Raw genomic sequence first — 16367 nt, 5'->3', positions numbered from 1 at the left:
AGGACCAATTAAAAACTAAATTCAAACTTAAAGGACTAAACACCTCACTTTAGAAACTTCAATAACCAAAATAAAACTAAATTTAAATATCAAGGACAAAAAATGATTATTTTTTTAATTCAGACACCAAATACAAAGTAAATCTAAATCTCAATGACCAAAAATATATTCTATCTAAAAAAATATAATAATAATAAAAGTTTTAGCAAATTTCAAGTAAATTTTTATGATATATATATTATATATGATTTAGTAAAATATGTGGGGTGAAGGATCGAACTCACAACCTCTTGATTATGCCGATTAATATTGAGTCAGACTCACTTTGGTTATGATTTTGAATATTGATTGATAGCGAATTAATTTTTCTAATTTTATTTACTTCAATAAATACTGGATTTATAGAAATCAAATTATGGATAGGAATTAGTATTTTATCTAGTTAACTATATAAGACTTGAGTTTTAAATATTTATTCATCTTGGCGCCAAACTACACCGATTTCTTCGCACTTAAGTTTCTATTTTCCTTTTATCGAGTGTACCGTGCGCGCGCCTCTCTTCTCTTTTCCCCTCTCTTATATTCCGGTTTGCCTCTGCTTTCCAATCAGAATCGAATATTGTTTCTCTCTCTAAATTAAGGCGGGGCTCCTGAACCCTAGCTCTATGAAATTGGAATATCACGCGCAGAGTAGAATCAACCGATTCAAAAGTAGCAAGAACGCTTCAGAGATTGAAGGTTTATGAAGGAATCTTACATTCAATTGTAGATTTGCGTTTCGATTCTGTAACGATTCCGAATTTTTGGCGACGATTGCTTCGCGATCTTCTTTAATTTGATGGATCGGAGTATCGATCAGGAGGTTTGGGATTTCATATGCAGATTTATTGCCTTTGTCGCGGTTTGGTGAGTTTCTTTATAGATTCATGCCCTCTCTTCTTTATTTATTGTGTTAATGCGATCTTCTGTTTCTGCTCCTTCTGATATATTATATATTGCTCTGGAAATGCGGTGGAATTACTCGGCGCGCGGAATAGACATTTGTTTGTTACTTCTTCAGCTAGGCGGTGGCCGGTGGGATTGAAGCGATGGAGATGGAAACGTTTGAATCTGCTGCTCTTCATAGATTGATGAGGTTAGGCTTTTATCATCCTTTGTTTTCGGCTTCTTAAATTTAGACTCGGAGCTATCAATTTTCAGTTGAAAAAAAACCTGGTCAAGTAGGTGTTAGTTTTGATGGGAACAAAAATGTTAATGGAAAATAGTAGTTAAATATATAATACACGTAAATTCGTGAGAAAATAAATTTAAATTAGATATCTCACTTTAAATATGAATTATACAGTTACGAACTTATATATATTTATATATTTGTAGATATTATATGGAGGGTTGAATTCGAACCCAGGACATAGGGAGTAGAAATTAGCTATGGTTAGTAAGGAAGTTTTTTTTTTAGTATTTTTTGTTGAAAGGTTTATGCTTTAATCTTTTTATGTCTATGCTTTAAAATATTAGTATATTAATAAAAATGAATAAATGTTGATGAAATTATTATATGATATTCTACCATTAATCATGAGAACTTAATTATGACCATCACTCCAAGTTCAAGTATAGAGAAATATAGTCGTAGTTCATAGAAAGCTGATGACGAGCTTAAGATTACTATAGTCGTAGTTCATAGAAAGCTGATGACGAGCTTAAGATTACGTATGAGTGGTGTGATTGTTCTTATTTTAATTTTAATCTTTCATATTTGTAGTAAAATTTATTAAATTGGTATAAGATAGATGATATAAATTCTGTTTACTTCAAAGATGATTATGAAATTTTTTATTTCTTTTGTTTACTAAAATGCAAGAATCATAAATCAATTAGTCAAACTCATTAATCACGGTTAGTAATATACTTTTTGGATATAGCTCAAACTCATTAATCACGGTTAGTAATATACTTTAACTAATATTTTTCCTTTAAATAATTTACCTGAAAGGAGTAAGGTATTTTGCTGATTAATTAAGCTCATATGGGCGATTGTCACATAAAATTTAAATATTATTTTGTTGACTCAATTTTTAGTTTTATTATATTTTGATATCTAAACTTTTAAAATGTCTAAATCAAATTTAAGATTACAAAATAATAATGGTTTAAAGTATTCGATTAATTAAACATTACAGATTAATTGAATCGTCAAAAGAGGCCCATTCCAATCCCCAAACCGGCGATTGGCCTTCTCTCTCTACATGTGCCTCGTTCTCCATCTGAATTTTGAGCTTTTCTAATTGAGCCTAGTAACTTCTTCTTCCTCTGCTCTGCTTATGCATTTCATGTGCATGTGTTTCTTACTGGTATTTGAAAATTTGTATTCATATTGTATATATTGTAAATATTTTCCTCATCGAAGATTACTGTATTTTATCCGTAGGCTTTATTATCATTGGGCCGGATGGATCATAGCCCAATAGAATTCTGGGTCATGTGGAGTCCACTAGCTTTTATGACAGGAGAATACAGAAAATTAAGCCGAAGTCACTTTGGAGTTTAAAATTGGAAAATAGCCGCTATCTTAGGTTGTTAACCCACGTATAACAACATTCGTGTATAAGTATCAATATGAATATAATTTAGTAGTAATTGATATATACTTATTCTCTTAAGATTGGGGTTCAATCCCCATATCTCCAAATTATTGTACATTCGGCGTATAAGTTAAATTTATTTATTTATTTTTTTTTTTGAGAAAAACATCAACATAAGAGTTAGATGCACATTTAAGAGCTACTAAGTGCACGTGATACATATTTATTTATTTTAAAGTTTTCGGTAATTATATATTTCTATTTATTATTTTTACTATTTTTTTTGCATAGGTTATTTATTATTATTATTATTTGACAGAATGTGAATTACATATTTGCAGGTAATATGATCCTATCTCTACGTATTTCAGGTACTTTCTCTGTTTTCTTCATGGTAATTTTTGTTAGATATAATGGCTATCTAATTTTTTTCTATTATATACATTATATATTCGACCTGCATATCTTATCCCAAAAAAAAACTCTTTTTGTATATTTTCTCAATCAATAGTCTAAACAATACACCAAGTAAAAGGCAAATGTCGCCGTTGAAAACGTAGAAAGAAAACTAGAGCATCTTTATTAACATAAAGGGAAAAAACCGATAATAATAAGTGTTTTTTTTTTTGGGATTAAACCAATAATCCTAAGCTACTAACACTATATGATGTTTATATAAAGCTAAACTCTATATAATAAAAAAGACTAATCAACCCTAAAGACTAATAACAAGACCAATAATAATAATTTAAAGCTTAACACCTATATTCATCTAGGATACAATATGTTTCGCTTTTCAGTTTTCGTATTTGTGAAACGAAAGTAACAACCTCTAAAACAACTTATGAAATGAGCCGAAGTAACCCATGAGATTAGAAGGCCTAATTAACCATTGTTTTTTTTCTAACTCAAAAGAGTAACCGTGGTTGAGTTAATCCAAATTTGTTCTGCTTTGTTGCAGTTTCAGTCACGTTTTTAAAAATAAACGGACACAAAGCCATTAATAAATCACGAAACAAAGAAAAGGAAAAAAATGCAGTGGTCCTTATAAGAAGGACAATATTGGATTATGGAAGTACAGTTTGATTTATGGTCCCTCAATCTCCAGTAAACTGGCGTTAGCCTGTATAGTGTATCATGTGTAGGTCTGGCAAGGGGTTAGCTTAAAATCACTTTTTAAAATTTTGAAAAAAATTTGGAAGAGAGTAGTTATATAATTAAAAATGATTTTCTGAATTTAAAAGACTTAATTAGTGCTAACAGAAAAAAAAAATGTGCCACTAAAAATCATTATTAATTATCAAAACTCGTTTTAAACTCACTCTTAAATATTCATCAAACTGATGTATAGTGGATTGGAGACTACACATCAGCACATGAAGCACACTGGTGACTAGCTAATTTGTGTTGCCTCTGTTGTATATTTTCTTGGAACCTTTATAGAGATCTAGGGATAGCTCTTGTAGCTGAGATAATTGATATTTGATATCGTTAGACATTTAATATAAATGATTAAATTTAATTTAACTCGTTAACTTAAATTTAAGGCTTTAAGTTTATTGGTGGCCGGTGTAATCAGATATGATGTGGTATCATATTAGTTAAAAAACTCAAACAAACATCCAGTAAAAAATATCTAACATTAATTTATAAGTTTGAAGTGTACCGTAGGACTAAATCGTTTTAAATTATATTTAATAATCTCATCTCTTACTACTAGTTCCACGTAAAAAAAATTTCTAACACTACATGAGTACATATTTCTTCCACAAAAATATTAGAAAATTTTACATCTATACACTGGTCAGTAGTAGTTCCGATCCTATTAATTTTTTTCAATGTGACAATCTTTTGAGCCAATAAAGATATAAAAGGTCAACAGGAGTCATTGTTAGCAAATGTGTAGGCGAGTATTTTTCATCCACCTCTTCGGTTATGCTCACTTAATTTTACAAATCACCAATGCACCACCTAAACAAACAAAACAGAAAAGAAAAGAAAAAACCACCCAACTAAACTAGAAAACAGACTTGCAAAAATTTTAATTTTCCAACTCAAACTTTGAACTAAACTACACACCAGCTAGCCTAGCTAGGGTTATAAAAACCATAAAACCCTAACATTCTTTGTTTTTTTTTTGGGTCTAATGTTTCTTTAGGGTGTGTAAGTATAAAAGAGTATGTCTAGTAGCTGTTGCTTGTGGGGCTAGAGAGAGAAAGAGGGGAGAGGAAGAGAGAGATTGTAGAGCAGCACATGATGGTCTGAGGCAAACTATATATAAACTTGCCATGATGAAGATATTGCCAACAGGTGGGTGCATGAATGGGTTTGTTTTTCTGTGAAGATCGAGGCGTGTAGAACCACAGAAGATTACAAAACAAAACCACACCCCATGTACCTTACACACACCCACACCCACACACACACTCCTCTCTCTCACACCTCTTAATTCAAATTTCTTTATTTCACCCTTGAAAATTCTTAGCTGAGCCATTCTAAAAGAAAAGAAATAAGTGTATTTTGTCGATGATTAGAATTGGATTTTGTCGATTAACTATTAATATTCATGGGTTTTATCTCTGACAATGAGAGAAGTAGTATGACTATTATAAATCCTTATTAGATCTTTTATATTTTCAACGTGAGATTCTTAATATGCCCTTCAAGATCATGGTTCTTTTGACTCATCGATTTTGATCGAATCTCATTTTTTTTACCAGATGCTCACTTGAGCTAGTTTTTGGACTGTGATAAGTTCTATTTCAAAATAACTAGAGTAGGTCATGCATATTTGTAACCCCCTTGTTAGGTCTCTTATCTTTTGATCCTTAAAAATGAACAGAGTTGGATTTCATGTATCATGTAGCTACTTCATGTATAGAAAGTTGAAATTGTGAATTAGGGTAATATAGATTAGGGAGATATCAAGTATTAGGGTGAAAGGGGTAGAGTAATGCAAAAGATAACAAAATTCTGATATATATATTCTGACAGGGCAGGGATTCCCACACTTGTTACTTCCAAAGCTCTAAACGATACAGCTTTTGTAGTTGTGCTGCCATTTTGCAAATATGGGTTTGGTTTGCTTTCCTTTTGATCGTTTACCATTTTCTACATTCATGGAAAGGTAAGCCCACAGCCACAGCCACACAGCCACAGCCCACAGTGGGAAACCAATTTCTTTCCCCTCTGCACTATTACTGCAGCCTTTTTGCTTTGTATTGCATTGCATTGCAAATCTCTCTCCTCTCTCCTCCCCCTCTCTCTCTCTACATTATTCGCAAATCTTTTGTTTCATTCCAAAGTGGGCAAATGGGTGTTCTTCGACTGCAGAAAAAAGTATGTCTTTGAATATTCGCTCTCCCATTTCTTGCTTTTTATCTTTTCCCTAATCCCCCCTCTCTCTCTCATGATATTTTGACTGGTCATGGTCATGATCATGATTTTCATTATGAGTTTTATTCTATGTTTATGTTATTATTGCTCTCTGAGTTTGTGTAATTCATATTTGATTTATATATGCTTTTTTGTGATTTGTAATAAGTTTCATAAATTTAAATTTATGGTCGATAATAGCTTAATAGTAATTGACATATATGTCCGATCAAGAGGTTGTGTTTTTAGATTTACATAATGTTGAGTTGAGATGTATCCATTTATGGCCTGAGATATGCAAATCTAATAACACAGAAGTTTGACTTAAAATTAATTGTTACTTCCATTTTGTAAGTTTTTTTTTAAAAAACTAATATGCATTTATAGAAAAGTGAATTTTTTACGCACTTAAAAAACAACATATATATTTTTCTAAAATTGAAAATATTGGCGCATTGATTTTCATGTCTTTAATTGCATCCCTCTCATTTTATCTCATCGTATCGAATTCTATTTCATGAATATGTAGGTGCATGTCCAAAGATGATTTAATATCTTGTGTATTAATGATGTAAATGATGTAAAATTGGAGCTAAGAAAACATATTCAACGACGAGACAAACAATTTTAACTATTTTTTAGATTAGCATTTTAAACCATTCTAATTATAGTAATAATAATACTTGTAATCATGTATTATAAGATTTTCAATGTTTAAAACTAACTAGATGTAATTTCTAAAATAGAATAAATAAATGTACAATTTAACTTATTGTTTACTAATAGTCCATCAGTCTAGTTACATTTCATTGGAAATTGGAATCATTAGAATAAATAAATAAAAACACAAGGACAGAAATAGGATATTGATTTTCTGAGAGTACGATTTCAACATAACGAAAGGTATTAAAAATTTATTTTAAATTAATTGAATGAGGAACCATCCCTAAGTAGCTGTCTAGGCTACATGAACTGCTTGAAATTTGCCTTTCGGCGCATGTACTCAGTATATATAAAAAGAAAAAATGTCTGCTAAATCATAAAATAATACTTTTTTTAGTTAATTATATAATCAATTTCTATATAACAGATTCTGGAACCTTAACTAAATTTTAACTTTTCTAAAATTTAATAAAACTAAATAAATATTTCTCAAAACCCCATCTCTCTTTAAAATTTACCCCAAAAAAAAACAACTATCTTTAGCAATTCTATTGAATAATATTCAAGTAAATGAATAATCTTTGGATCAAAATCATTTGGATGAAAAATTATTAGTAAACACTGGACGACCTTCAATAATCAGATTAACTATATTACACATTTTTTTTACATTACACATTTCTATTTGACTATAATTAAAATATTTAATAAAAGTTTTCAATATATTTCTTTTAATTAAATATTTTGGATCTGACACTGTCCATTTTTCCCCCTTATGCCTGCCCTAAAAAACCTCTCGTTGGAAGAGCATTGTTTTGACAGCTAAAGATTCTTGTGCAGACATTGACTATTCATTGAAACAATACACAGTGATTTCAATTACAAAACATATGATTTTTCTGACCAAAAAACTCAAACAAAACCTTCACCATATATATTCATACAAATTACCCTAGACATCATATGGGGAATTCTACAGTTTCAAATTCTTCAAATAAATCAGAAAAAAAAACCAATAAAAAGTTTCAATTAAGTTATTTGGACTTTGGATTATGCTTCTATTTAATTACTATCACTATAGCACGACACGATCATTAGATTAATTTTGGTGGAGTTGATAATAATTAACTTTAATTTGTGTCTTTCTACCTCTAATCTTGACTAGTTTTGATGGTTGATGTGGCAGATGACTTAAAAAGTAGCAAATTCGACCAATCAAGGGTTTTCATGTTTTAAATTATATGAACCAAACCAATTATTTTATTTGATCAAACTGGGTTATTTTCTTCCTTAGGATGTGACAACTTTGTAAAGAAAACAAGAAAGACATATAATCTATTTTGACCTAATTATGGATAATTACTGATCATCAATCACTCCCTTAGCTAATTATTCTAAAATTTGGTTATCCAAATTAAACACATGACCAAAAAATAATTATATATATATATATATCAAAATGGGTATGTGAGAATGGACAAAAAAGTGTATTTTAAAAGTTGATGAGCCAGTGAATTAGGTTTTCTAATGGGGTAGGAGAAACCATTTAGATTTGTAAATAAGGGGGGAAGAGAATAAAGCAAGTGGAAATCTCTGTCTTTCATTAATTTTTTAATAAAATAAAGAAATGTGATGGAAATAAAAAAAATAAAAGTGATGTGGAGAAAAATAAAAGAGGGTGTGATGGATTGATACTTTATGGTATTTTCCATATCTTCCCCATTTTTTAATGGTTTAATCGAAGTTAGAAAGGCATAAAAGAAATGCAAATTAGGGAAGTGGGAGATAGAGGAATCATATGTGTTTCCAAACACTCCAAGACAAAATGAGATTCAGAATACAAAAGCAATTTTTGCTTTTATGATACACCAAAGAAAAGGAGAGAGATCTCAATCCCTTTTGCTTAGGAACTTGCGTGGTTCCTAATACATCCTCTCTCGAGTCGAGATTATCAGATATGGCTGAAACAGTGCTACCCACGAATTTTACACAGTTAGATCTCATCAATTATAGATCAAAGATCGTAAAACACTGTTTTCTAACCATTCATCGAGTGGATTAACGAAAGACAGACATATTTAATACGTTTCATTTCTCGTTGTTTATCTCTCTAAATGATTATGATGATGTTTTCTCTCTCTAGAATGAGTAAGGAATTTTTGTGTGGGAGAGATGTGCCTATATTTAGAAGCAAAAGATGAGGATGCAATTACAACCCCACAAAAAGAGAGAAGAAATTAAAGAAATTAGCTCCTTTCTAGCCCTCATTTTGATTTGATTTCATTATAATTTTCCCTTTCCCCCCATGAAAAACTACACACAAACCCCACCATACATTAAGCTTCCTTAATTCCCTAAGTTTAGCCCACTTGTTTGCTTGCATGTTTTATGCCAATTCTATAGGGTTTTTGTGGGCCTAAATTTCTCATTTCTCTCTTTTCATTTCCTTTGATCTCATGACCAAGCAATCTCTCTCTCTCTCTCTCCTCTCTCTCTCTCTCTCTCTCTCTCTCTAATCCCCCTTCCCCTTCTGAATATATACCTCCCCATCTTCCTCTCTTCACCCCCTTCTCAATTCTTCCCATCTATCTCCCTCTCCTCTCCCTCTTTCTCTCTCTCTAGGATCATGTTGAAGGCTAGCTAGCTAGCTTTTGGCCAAGAACACACCAAACCCATCTTCTTCTATTGAATGGAGTCCAGACCCCCTGAAGTTACGACGTTTCTGAAAAAATTAGAGATATTTTAACTGCTGAACTATTTCTGGAATTTGGTTACAGAGAGTGCCATGCAAGGTTAATGGTGGGATTAGAGGAATATTTGTTGTGTATGTGCCTGGCTCCCTGTATGCCATTTGTGGAGCTTATCGACTCTCCGATGGCCTCTGCACATGGCGTATGAGGAGCCATGCATATTTTACCATCTCTTTCTCCTTTCTCTCTCTCAATTTTTGTTATTAGGGTTCCTCCCGAGCGAAGAAGATCATAAAATCATTCGAGGGACTGGAACGATATAATTGGATGTGTTATTTGTTCGATGCAGGTTCAAAATACAAAAATCCCCCCTCTAGGGTTTCTATTAATCTCCCATCTTCTGGAAAAAGGAAGAAATTAGGGTTTTGGGAGAATTTTGCAGATGATGAGGAGGAAGAAAGAAGAAGAGGGTGGAAAAGTTAAAAAGTAAAATTTTGTTCCGAGAGGTTTAATTTGTTAATAACGCAATTTTCGCAGGAAAACGAGGAGTCTGCGTGCAGAGAGAAAAAAGCAAATCTAACCGTGGATCTATTGGTTCAAATTGACGGTAAAAACTTTAAACCCCCCTTTTTTTTTTAATTTTTTACATTTTCAATTATATGTGGAGAGAGAGATGAAGGACTGACACGCCATGGAAGTTATAAACCCCTGCGAGTTTTTGTGTTTCTTCTCATCGGCGGCCGTCCATTTCATCGCACGCTTTGTCTCCTCCTTCATTCCCTCTATTTAAAAAGAGTCTACATTTTAATAATACTTTATATTAAATGATATGCACGGATCGAGATTCGAACATTGGATCTTTTAGAATCGAGATTCAAACGTTTGATGTTTAGAAAAAGTTATTGATATATCTTATTAAATACTTGAGTATGTTTTATTGTTATCAATGTGGAGTGGTCGAGGTTCGATTAGTGCTTTCGAACTTTTTTTCTTCTATATCCAGGGTCATCCTCATCTGCTTCAAGACATGGGCTTCAAATTTGAGACTTCTAAATTAGTAGGACCGAGAAAACTAAGCCAATCGAAGTGCTCCTTGGAGGCTAATTGAGTTATTGTTTTGGTTGGTGTGTTTATTTTATCTCTTGATTTGTTCCTTTTGAATAATTTTTTTTCATTTCTAATTTTGTATGAGGTACATTTGGTGCAAATTAATAGACTTAGTCCGACCGTGAATTTTATGAATATATATGAACAAAAAATGTTGATGTGACATGTTCATTATCTATCCAACCATCTATCGCATTTGTACAATCCCACCTTACCAAAGATTATGTAATGTGCATATCATGTCAGTATTTTGATAATGACGTTAATAGCATAGATTATATATAAGCCTAACTCAAAATGCAGGGTTTAATTGGAATTTTTTAGACTTAAAAAGTTTTTAAGACTAAATTTATAATTTAACGAAAAAAAATATTTTTTGGTAATTAAACTTAGATTTTTATATCCCCATTGAAGTCTGAGGGACTTTATTTTCAGTCATATTTATATCAATTTTTTTTAGTCAACTTAAGATTTCCTATAACGGTAATAAGAAAATTTTGCAATAAATAAGAAAATAAGTTTTTATGAAAGGTTGAGGACGTAAACACAATATTTAAAATATTATAATCAACTTATAGAATATATAAAATAATCAAAGACCAAAATAAATATATAGATTTTCAAAGCCGACATGTCATGAAAAATTGTATTTTTTGTAACACCTATTTATTGGTTAAATAAATAAGAATTACAGTTGACGTAATTTGTACTTTATATTAAAGTTAAATATATTTGAGCGACTTGTCTTTTATTATCGATTTCAACAGGGATAGGGACTTAGTACATTATATACAATAAAATTAGTAGTTAAAAGAAGAAAAAATGCATAATAACATTATTGTTTATTGTTTTATTAATAAATGAAAATAAAAGTGTGTTTGATAATTATTTTCTTTTCAATTTTGTATGTTATATTTATTTTTCAAATTAGTATTTATATGCAGTAAAGAATGCTAGTATAAATATTTTTTAATGTTTTGGAAAAAAATTGGAAAGGAAAATAAAAAACAAGAAACTATGTTATTTCTAAAAATTTTATACAATTTTAGAAATCTATATATATAAAAAAGTGTGGAAGAAATTTTTTCTAGAGGATATTTGACCTTTATTTTTTTTCTAATAATATCCAAGTTATCTTTAGAATTTATGTTTTTCTCTCTCCCACTCCATCTCTCTCATTAGTATTTTTAAACACTAAAAAAAAACTTGAAGTATAAGATATAAGATTTTGAATTTTATTATTAATAGTCTATAATAAACAAAATAGACAATAATATTCCAAAGACTAGACTTAAGCTTCCAAGGTTTAATGGTTAAAAAAAAGTTTATAAATAAATAAAATTTTAGGCCTCTAAACCCATAATCTAACCATTTAAATAATTATGGAATGCTTAAATTTGAGCCTTTACTAAAGTATAGATTTATAAATTTTGGGATCGGAAAATCTATTCAATGCATTGATAACCTCTTATAGAGAAGGTTGATAAATCTTCATCTTTTACTTAGACTAAAAAAACTTCATGTAATTTATAATAGATAAGGTTAAATTACAAGCGTTGAACTTTTAATTTTTATCAAAAATATCCTAAACTTTAAAAGTATATAATAAGATTTTTTTTTCTAATATGTATTTGTGACTTGTTAGATTAAACATTTTATAAATTTCATATATCTACTGGACATAAAATTAAAGATTAAACGCGTTCTATCAGACACAAAACCTATTAGACTTGTCAAGTTTTTGGATGATTACTTGTAACTTAACCAATAAACAAATAGATTCTATCTAACCTGTCTTAAACTTTTCAATTTTAAAAACAAAAATTAAAAGATCAAGATCCTATTAGACACGTTTTAAGGTTGAGGACTTGATTGACACGACATTAAAAATTATTTAGGGACTAAATTTATAATTTCACCCGCCAACGAATTTACCTATAAAATATAATCTGATTCCTTGCCAACAAGTTTTATATTTGTCATGTGTAACGTTTTTTAAGGACAAAAGAGATTAAAATGAAAAGACGAATGTTTCAGAATTTGGACAAATTTGTGGTGCGGTAACAATTGAAAGAGAGAGATTAAATTATTTAGAGAGAGAAAATTTTCATTTTTATTTTTTGTCTCATTAACAAGCTGTTTCTTTGTCATTTTATTAACTTATTCTTTGGTCTGCCTAATGTTTTCAAGTATATATGATGGAATTTTCCAATGCTCCACCTTTCATGTTTTTTACTTTTAAATTAAATTAAAAACTTTGCTTAAATTTTCCCAATATTAAAACACGTATTTTGTTGGTTTATTAACCATGTTACTAGTTAAAACGAGCATAGTTCAGCAATAATGGACATATATCTCAAATTAAGAGGTTGTGAGTTCGATCCTCCGCCCCCACATGTTTTATTAAAAAAACTCACATTAATACACACACAAGTTGCAATATGAACATAGTTCAATGATAATTGATATGTATTCTTTCATTCGAGGTTGGAGATTTGATCCCCATATCCCCAAATTATTATACTGAAAAAATACGCACACAAGTTTTTGAAATTCAATTGAAGTTTCAAAAATACGTAAAAATATATTTGTTTCCGTCGGGATTTGATTGCACATAAGGTCTTTAAAGAATAATCAAGTTCATTACATGCAAAACAGGAGTGAGCACTCTGAAACTTAAGTTAGTATAGAGTTGAACTGTTCCATATATAATTTGCTATCAAATTCATGTAGAGTTACCTCTAGTATTTATGTGAACGACAATTGTAACTGTTGTTTGACCACGTAGCAGTACATTACCATAAACTCCAATGTTAAATTTACTGGTGTAGTTAGTGGAGCGACTGAACGGTTATCTCAACTTGTGTGGAGGAACTTTGGAGTACACCCATATACTTCGAATATAACTACCAAAGTATTATCGTTTCCCTTTGGTTTAGTAAACTTTCCAACCATTGTCTTTTGACACGTGACATACAAGGATATGTCATCTAACAATATCATTGAATAATATCTAATATGAGTATAATTTAATTGAATATGTGATATATGTCACATTCAACCATTTGTATATATAATTTTTCAATTATAAAAGTTCAGGAGATATAATTATGAATTAAAGCAAAGTTTCCACTTTATTTTTGCGAGTGGAATATTGGAAGAGGGAAAATTAGGAAAAAAAAAAAAAAGGTAAGTGGATATCAAATGATATGAGGCTGAGGTAGGGTGAAACACACACGTCTGGCCAGGGCTGAGCCCTGACCCAAAAAAGCAATGCCAAACCCAAAGCAAATGATTCTGGTAAAAAGTAAAGGCCACACAAAATATTATATATATATATATATATATTTTATTTATAATTTATATTTAAATCTGCATATATGATCTGCATTCTGCACCACCAACCCAGAGAGAGCTATGAAAGTGAGAGGTTATGATTATTACTATGCCCTCTTCTTACTTGCTTACTGCCTCTCTGCCCTGATCTGCTGAAGACATAAACAGGGTAAAAAGGGAATCTTCTTCCTCTCTCTCTACACACACGAGCTGATGAGATGAGGGTAATCTCTCTCTCAAAATCAAGAGTCAGGATAGAACGAAGAACAAAGGAAGGAGGGACTACGACCAGTCTAATTAGAGAATGTTAAAAGAAAAGATTTTATATAAGTTTTTATTAGATACGGACTACTTCTTTTATTTTAAATTAATCTTGAAATGAACCTATGAGTATTGATATAGTATCAAAGTCCAAAAAACTCAAACAAGTATCCGGTCCAAAATGAGATCCGGTCAAAGACCAATGAGCTACTCTCCCATTGACAATAGAAAATTGTTGATGTTCAATCCTACCAATGAGCTACTCTCCCATTGACAATTGATTTTAGAAAATTGTTGATGCTCAATCCTCCTCGCTTAATTTCTAGACTAAAAAATAAATACATAAAAAATTTATACACATTTAATTATTTATCATAAAAAGTCTCATCAAATTTAAGTCGTACATTCTTGTTATATAATAATTTAGTTTTTGTAGTGTATAAATACATTTCACTCATTTTATTGATCTACACCATATGAGTACATATCATAAATTTTATCCAATATTAACAATATTTTTCTAACAAAGATTAAATTGTTGTAAATTTTAAATTATATCAACTAAATTATTAAATATATATTAAATTACAAGAACTAACGATATTTTTTTAATAACCCAAAAAAAAAAGCAAAATCTCTCCCATGTCGAATCTCTCTCAAGTCTCAACAGAGAGAGAGAGGTAAAGGGTTTGATATTGGACCACCGTTGAAGGGGCTGTGAGTTTTGAAATGGTGGTGGCACGTGGCAGTGTCAGCTCAGAAAATAGACTATATATTTATATTTATATATTGGATAATAGATAAATAAATAAATAATTTATAGGGTCAAAGGCGAGTCAAAAATATATGTTAGGCATAAAGGACACTGCCCCTTTATTCTGCCCTAACCCTATCTCCTCTCCCTCTCCCGTCTCTTTCTCTCTCTCTCTCTCATTATTTTCCCAAAACATTCTCCTGCCCTCCTCGTTTTTTCTAATAACTTAAAATCTTAAATTAAATTACTAATTTAGTACTACAAAGTTTTAAGTGGTATCTCACCGCTATTTATAAGTTTTTTTTTTGTCAATTTTTAATGTTGTGTTTAATAGACAGGTTTTAAATTTTATGTTTAAACAATTTTTAATTCAATGAATTATTTAGATATCAAATAGATATAAAATTAAAGATTATTCTATTTTCTGAATATTTTTTTAAAAGTGAGAGACATGTTAGACATTTTTTTAAAGCTAAGGAACGTGTATTAAACACGACATTGATCAAATTTCTAAGTTAATTAACCTAAAACTTAGTCTTTGATTGTGATTTGGGTTTATTATCAATTTGGTTTTTATAGTTTTAATAATTTCAACTTGATCTCTATAATTTTACTACACGTGCCTTACCAATTGTCCTTTAAACATGTTTTACTCGCTCATTTTCCCAGTTTAATTTTTCACTCCACCCCTAACCCTAAGAGAGTGTGTTTAATGTGATGGTTTGAATTTGAGTGGTTTAAATTAAAATGTCAAACTTTGTTCGCTTCATGGGTTTGCAAGCTAAGAAAAGGTCGTCAAACAAACCAATAGGTTTCAATAGAACTCGGACCCACTTGTTTATGTAGCTTTTCTAAACTTGGATTTCTTAAACTCGTGAACCCAAACATAGGTCTCTCCTGTATCTAAACTTCTTAAACCTTCCACTTGAACCCATAGCCCGACGTGGTTGCCATATTAAAATATTAGCTCATTTTACTCCAAAATAGAAATTGTGTCGTGTATTAATATTGGTTATAATGATGATCGGTAAGATTAGACCAAATTTTAAGAAACAAAGCAAAACTTAAAGAATTATTGGATCTAAATTGAAAAGAAATTGAAACTCTAGGATTTGTCATTTTGATTTAGCTTTATTTTTATATACTATATACAGTTTTAGGATTCTTTTTTTTTTTAACTCTTTAGCTTCAGCTTTATATATATAATCTTTATAAGTTAACCATGAGACTCTTGTCAAAGTGAGTATAGCTTAGCGGTAATTGACATATACCTCCAACCAAGAGGGTGAGAGTTCGATCCCCCATTCCAACTCCTAATAGTAAAAATATATAAAAAGTTCAAATTTTTAATATTTTATTATCAAAACCACTGCTTATATGTATGTAAACATTTTCAATAGTTCTCCTTTTGAACTTGGATTGAACTATTAAATAAAAAAAAAGACCTAAGGCTAGTGCTAAATTACAAAATTACTAATTTACATTCTCATCCTTTGATGACCAACCTTCAAGATAAAACAACCTATGGTATATAATATTGAAACGATCAATAATTAAACGGTGCGTTTGATAAATTTTATCATCTAGGCAGTTAAA

The 16367-nt window shown here is 30.3% G+C and overlaps 2 long non-coding RNA genes across 6 annotated transcripts; both read left to right on the top strand.

Moving 5' to 3' along the window:
* The first annotated feature begins 548 nt into the window (after positions 1-548).
* LOC111010192 (uncharacterized) lies at positions 549-5951 on the top strand. 5 transcript variants are annotated; one of them, XR_015787032.1, is made up of 5 exons: positions 549-906; positions 1038-1135; positions 2184-2297; positions 2927-2956; positions 4744-5951. It is a non-coding gene; the product is annotated as an uncharacterized LOC111010192 (long non-coding RNA). The 5 variants fall into 5 exon arrangements; XR_015787029.1 differs by having other exon boundaries at positions 550-906; positions 2927-5951; XR_015787030.1 differs by lacking the exon at positions 2184-2297 and adding an exon at positions 1378-1434 and having other exon boundaries at positions 550-906; positions 2927-5951.
* Positions 5952-9023: 3072 nt separating this feature from the next.
* On the top strand, positions 9024-10557 carry LOC148209291 (uncharacterized). The gene is made up of 2 exons (XR_015787323.1): positions 9024-9920; positions 10317-10557. It is a non-coding gene; the product is annotated as an uncharacterized LOC148209291 (long non-coding RNA).
* Positions 10558-16367: the final 5810 nt, after the last annotated feature.

This window comes from Momordica charantia, assembly GCF_013281855.1.
Source record: "Momordica charantia cultivar OHB3-1 chromosome 9 unlocalized genomic scaffold, Mcharantia_2.0 BLBB01000009.1, whole genome shotgun sequence".
Taxonomy (NCBI): Eukaryota; Viridiplantae; Streptophyta; class Magnoliopsida; order Cucurbitales; family Cucurbitaceae; genus Momordica; species Momordica charantia.
Note: the sequence above shows the minus strand (reverse complement) of the source record. Positions and strands in the feature narration are given on the sequence as shown.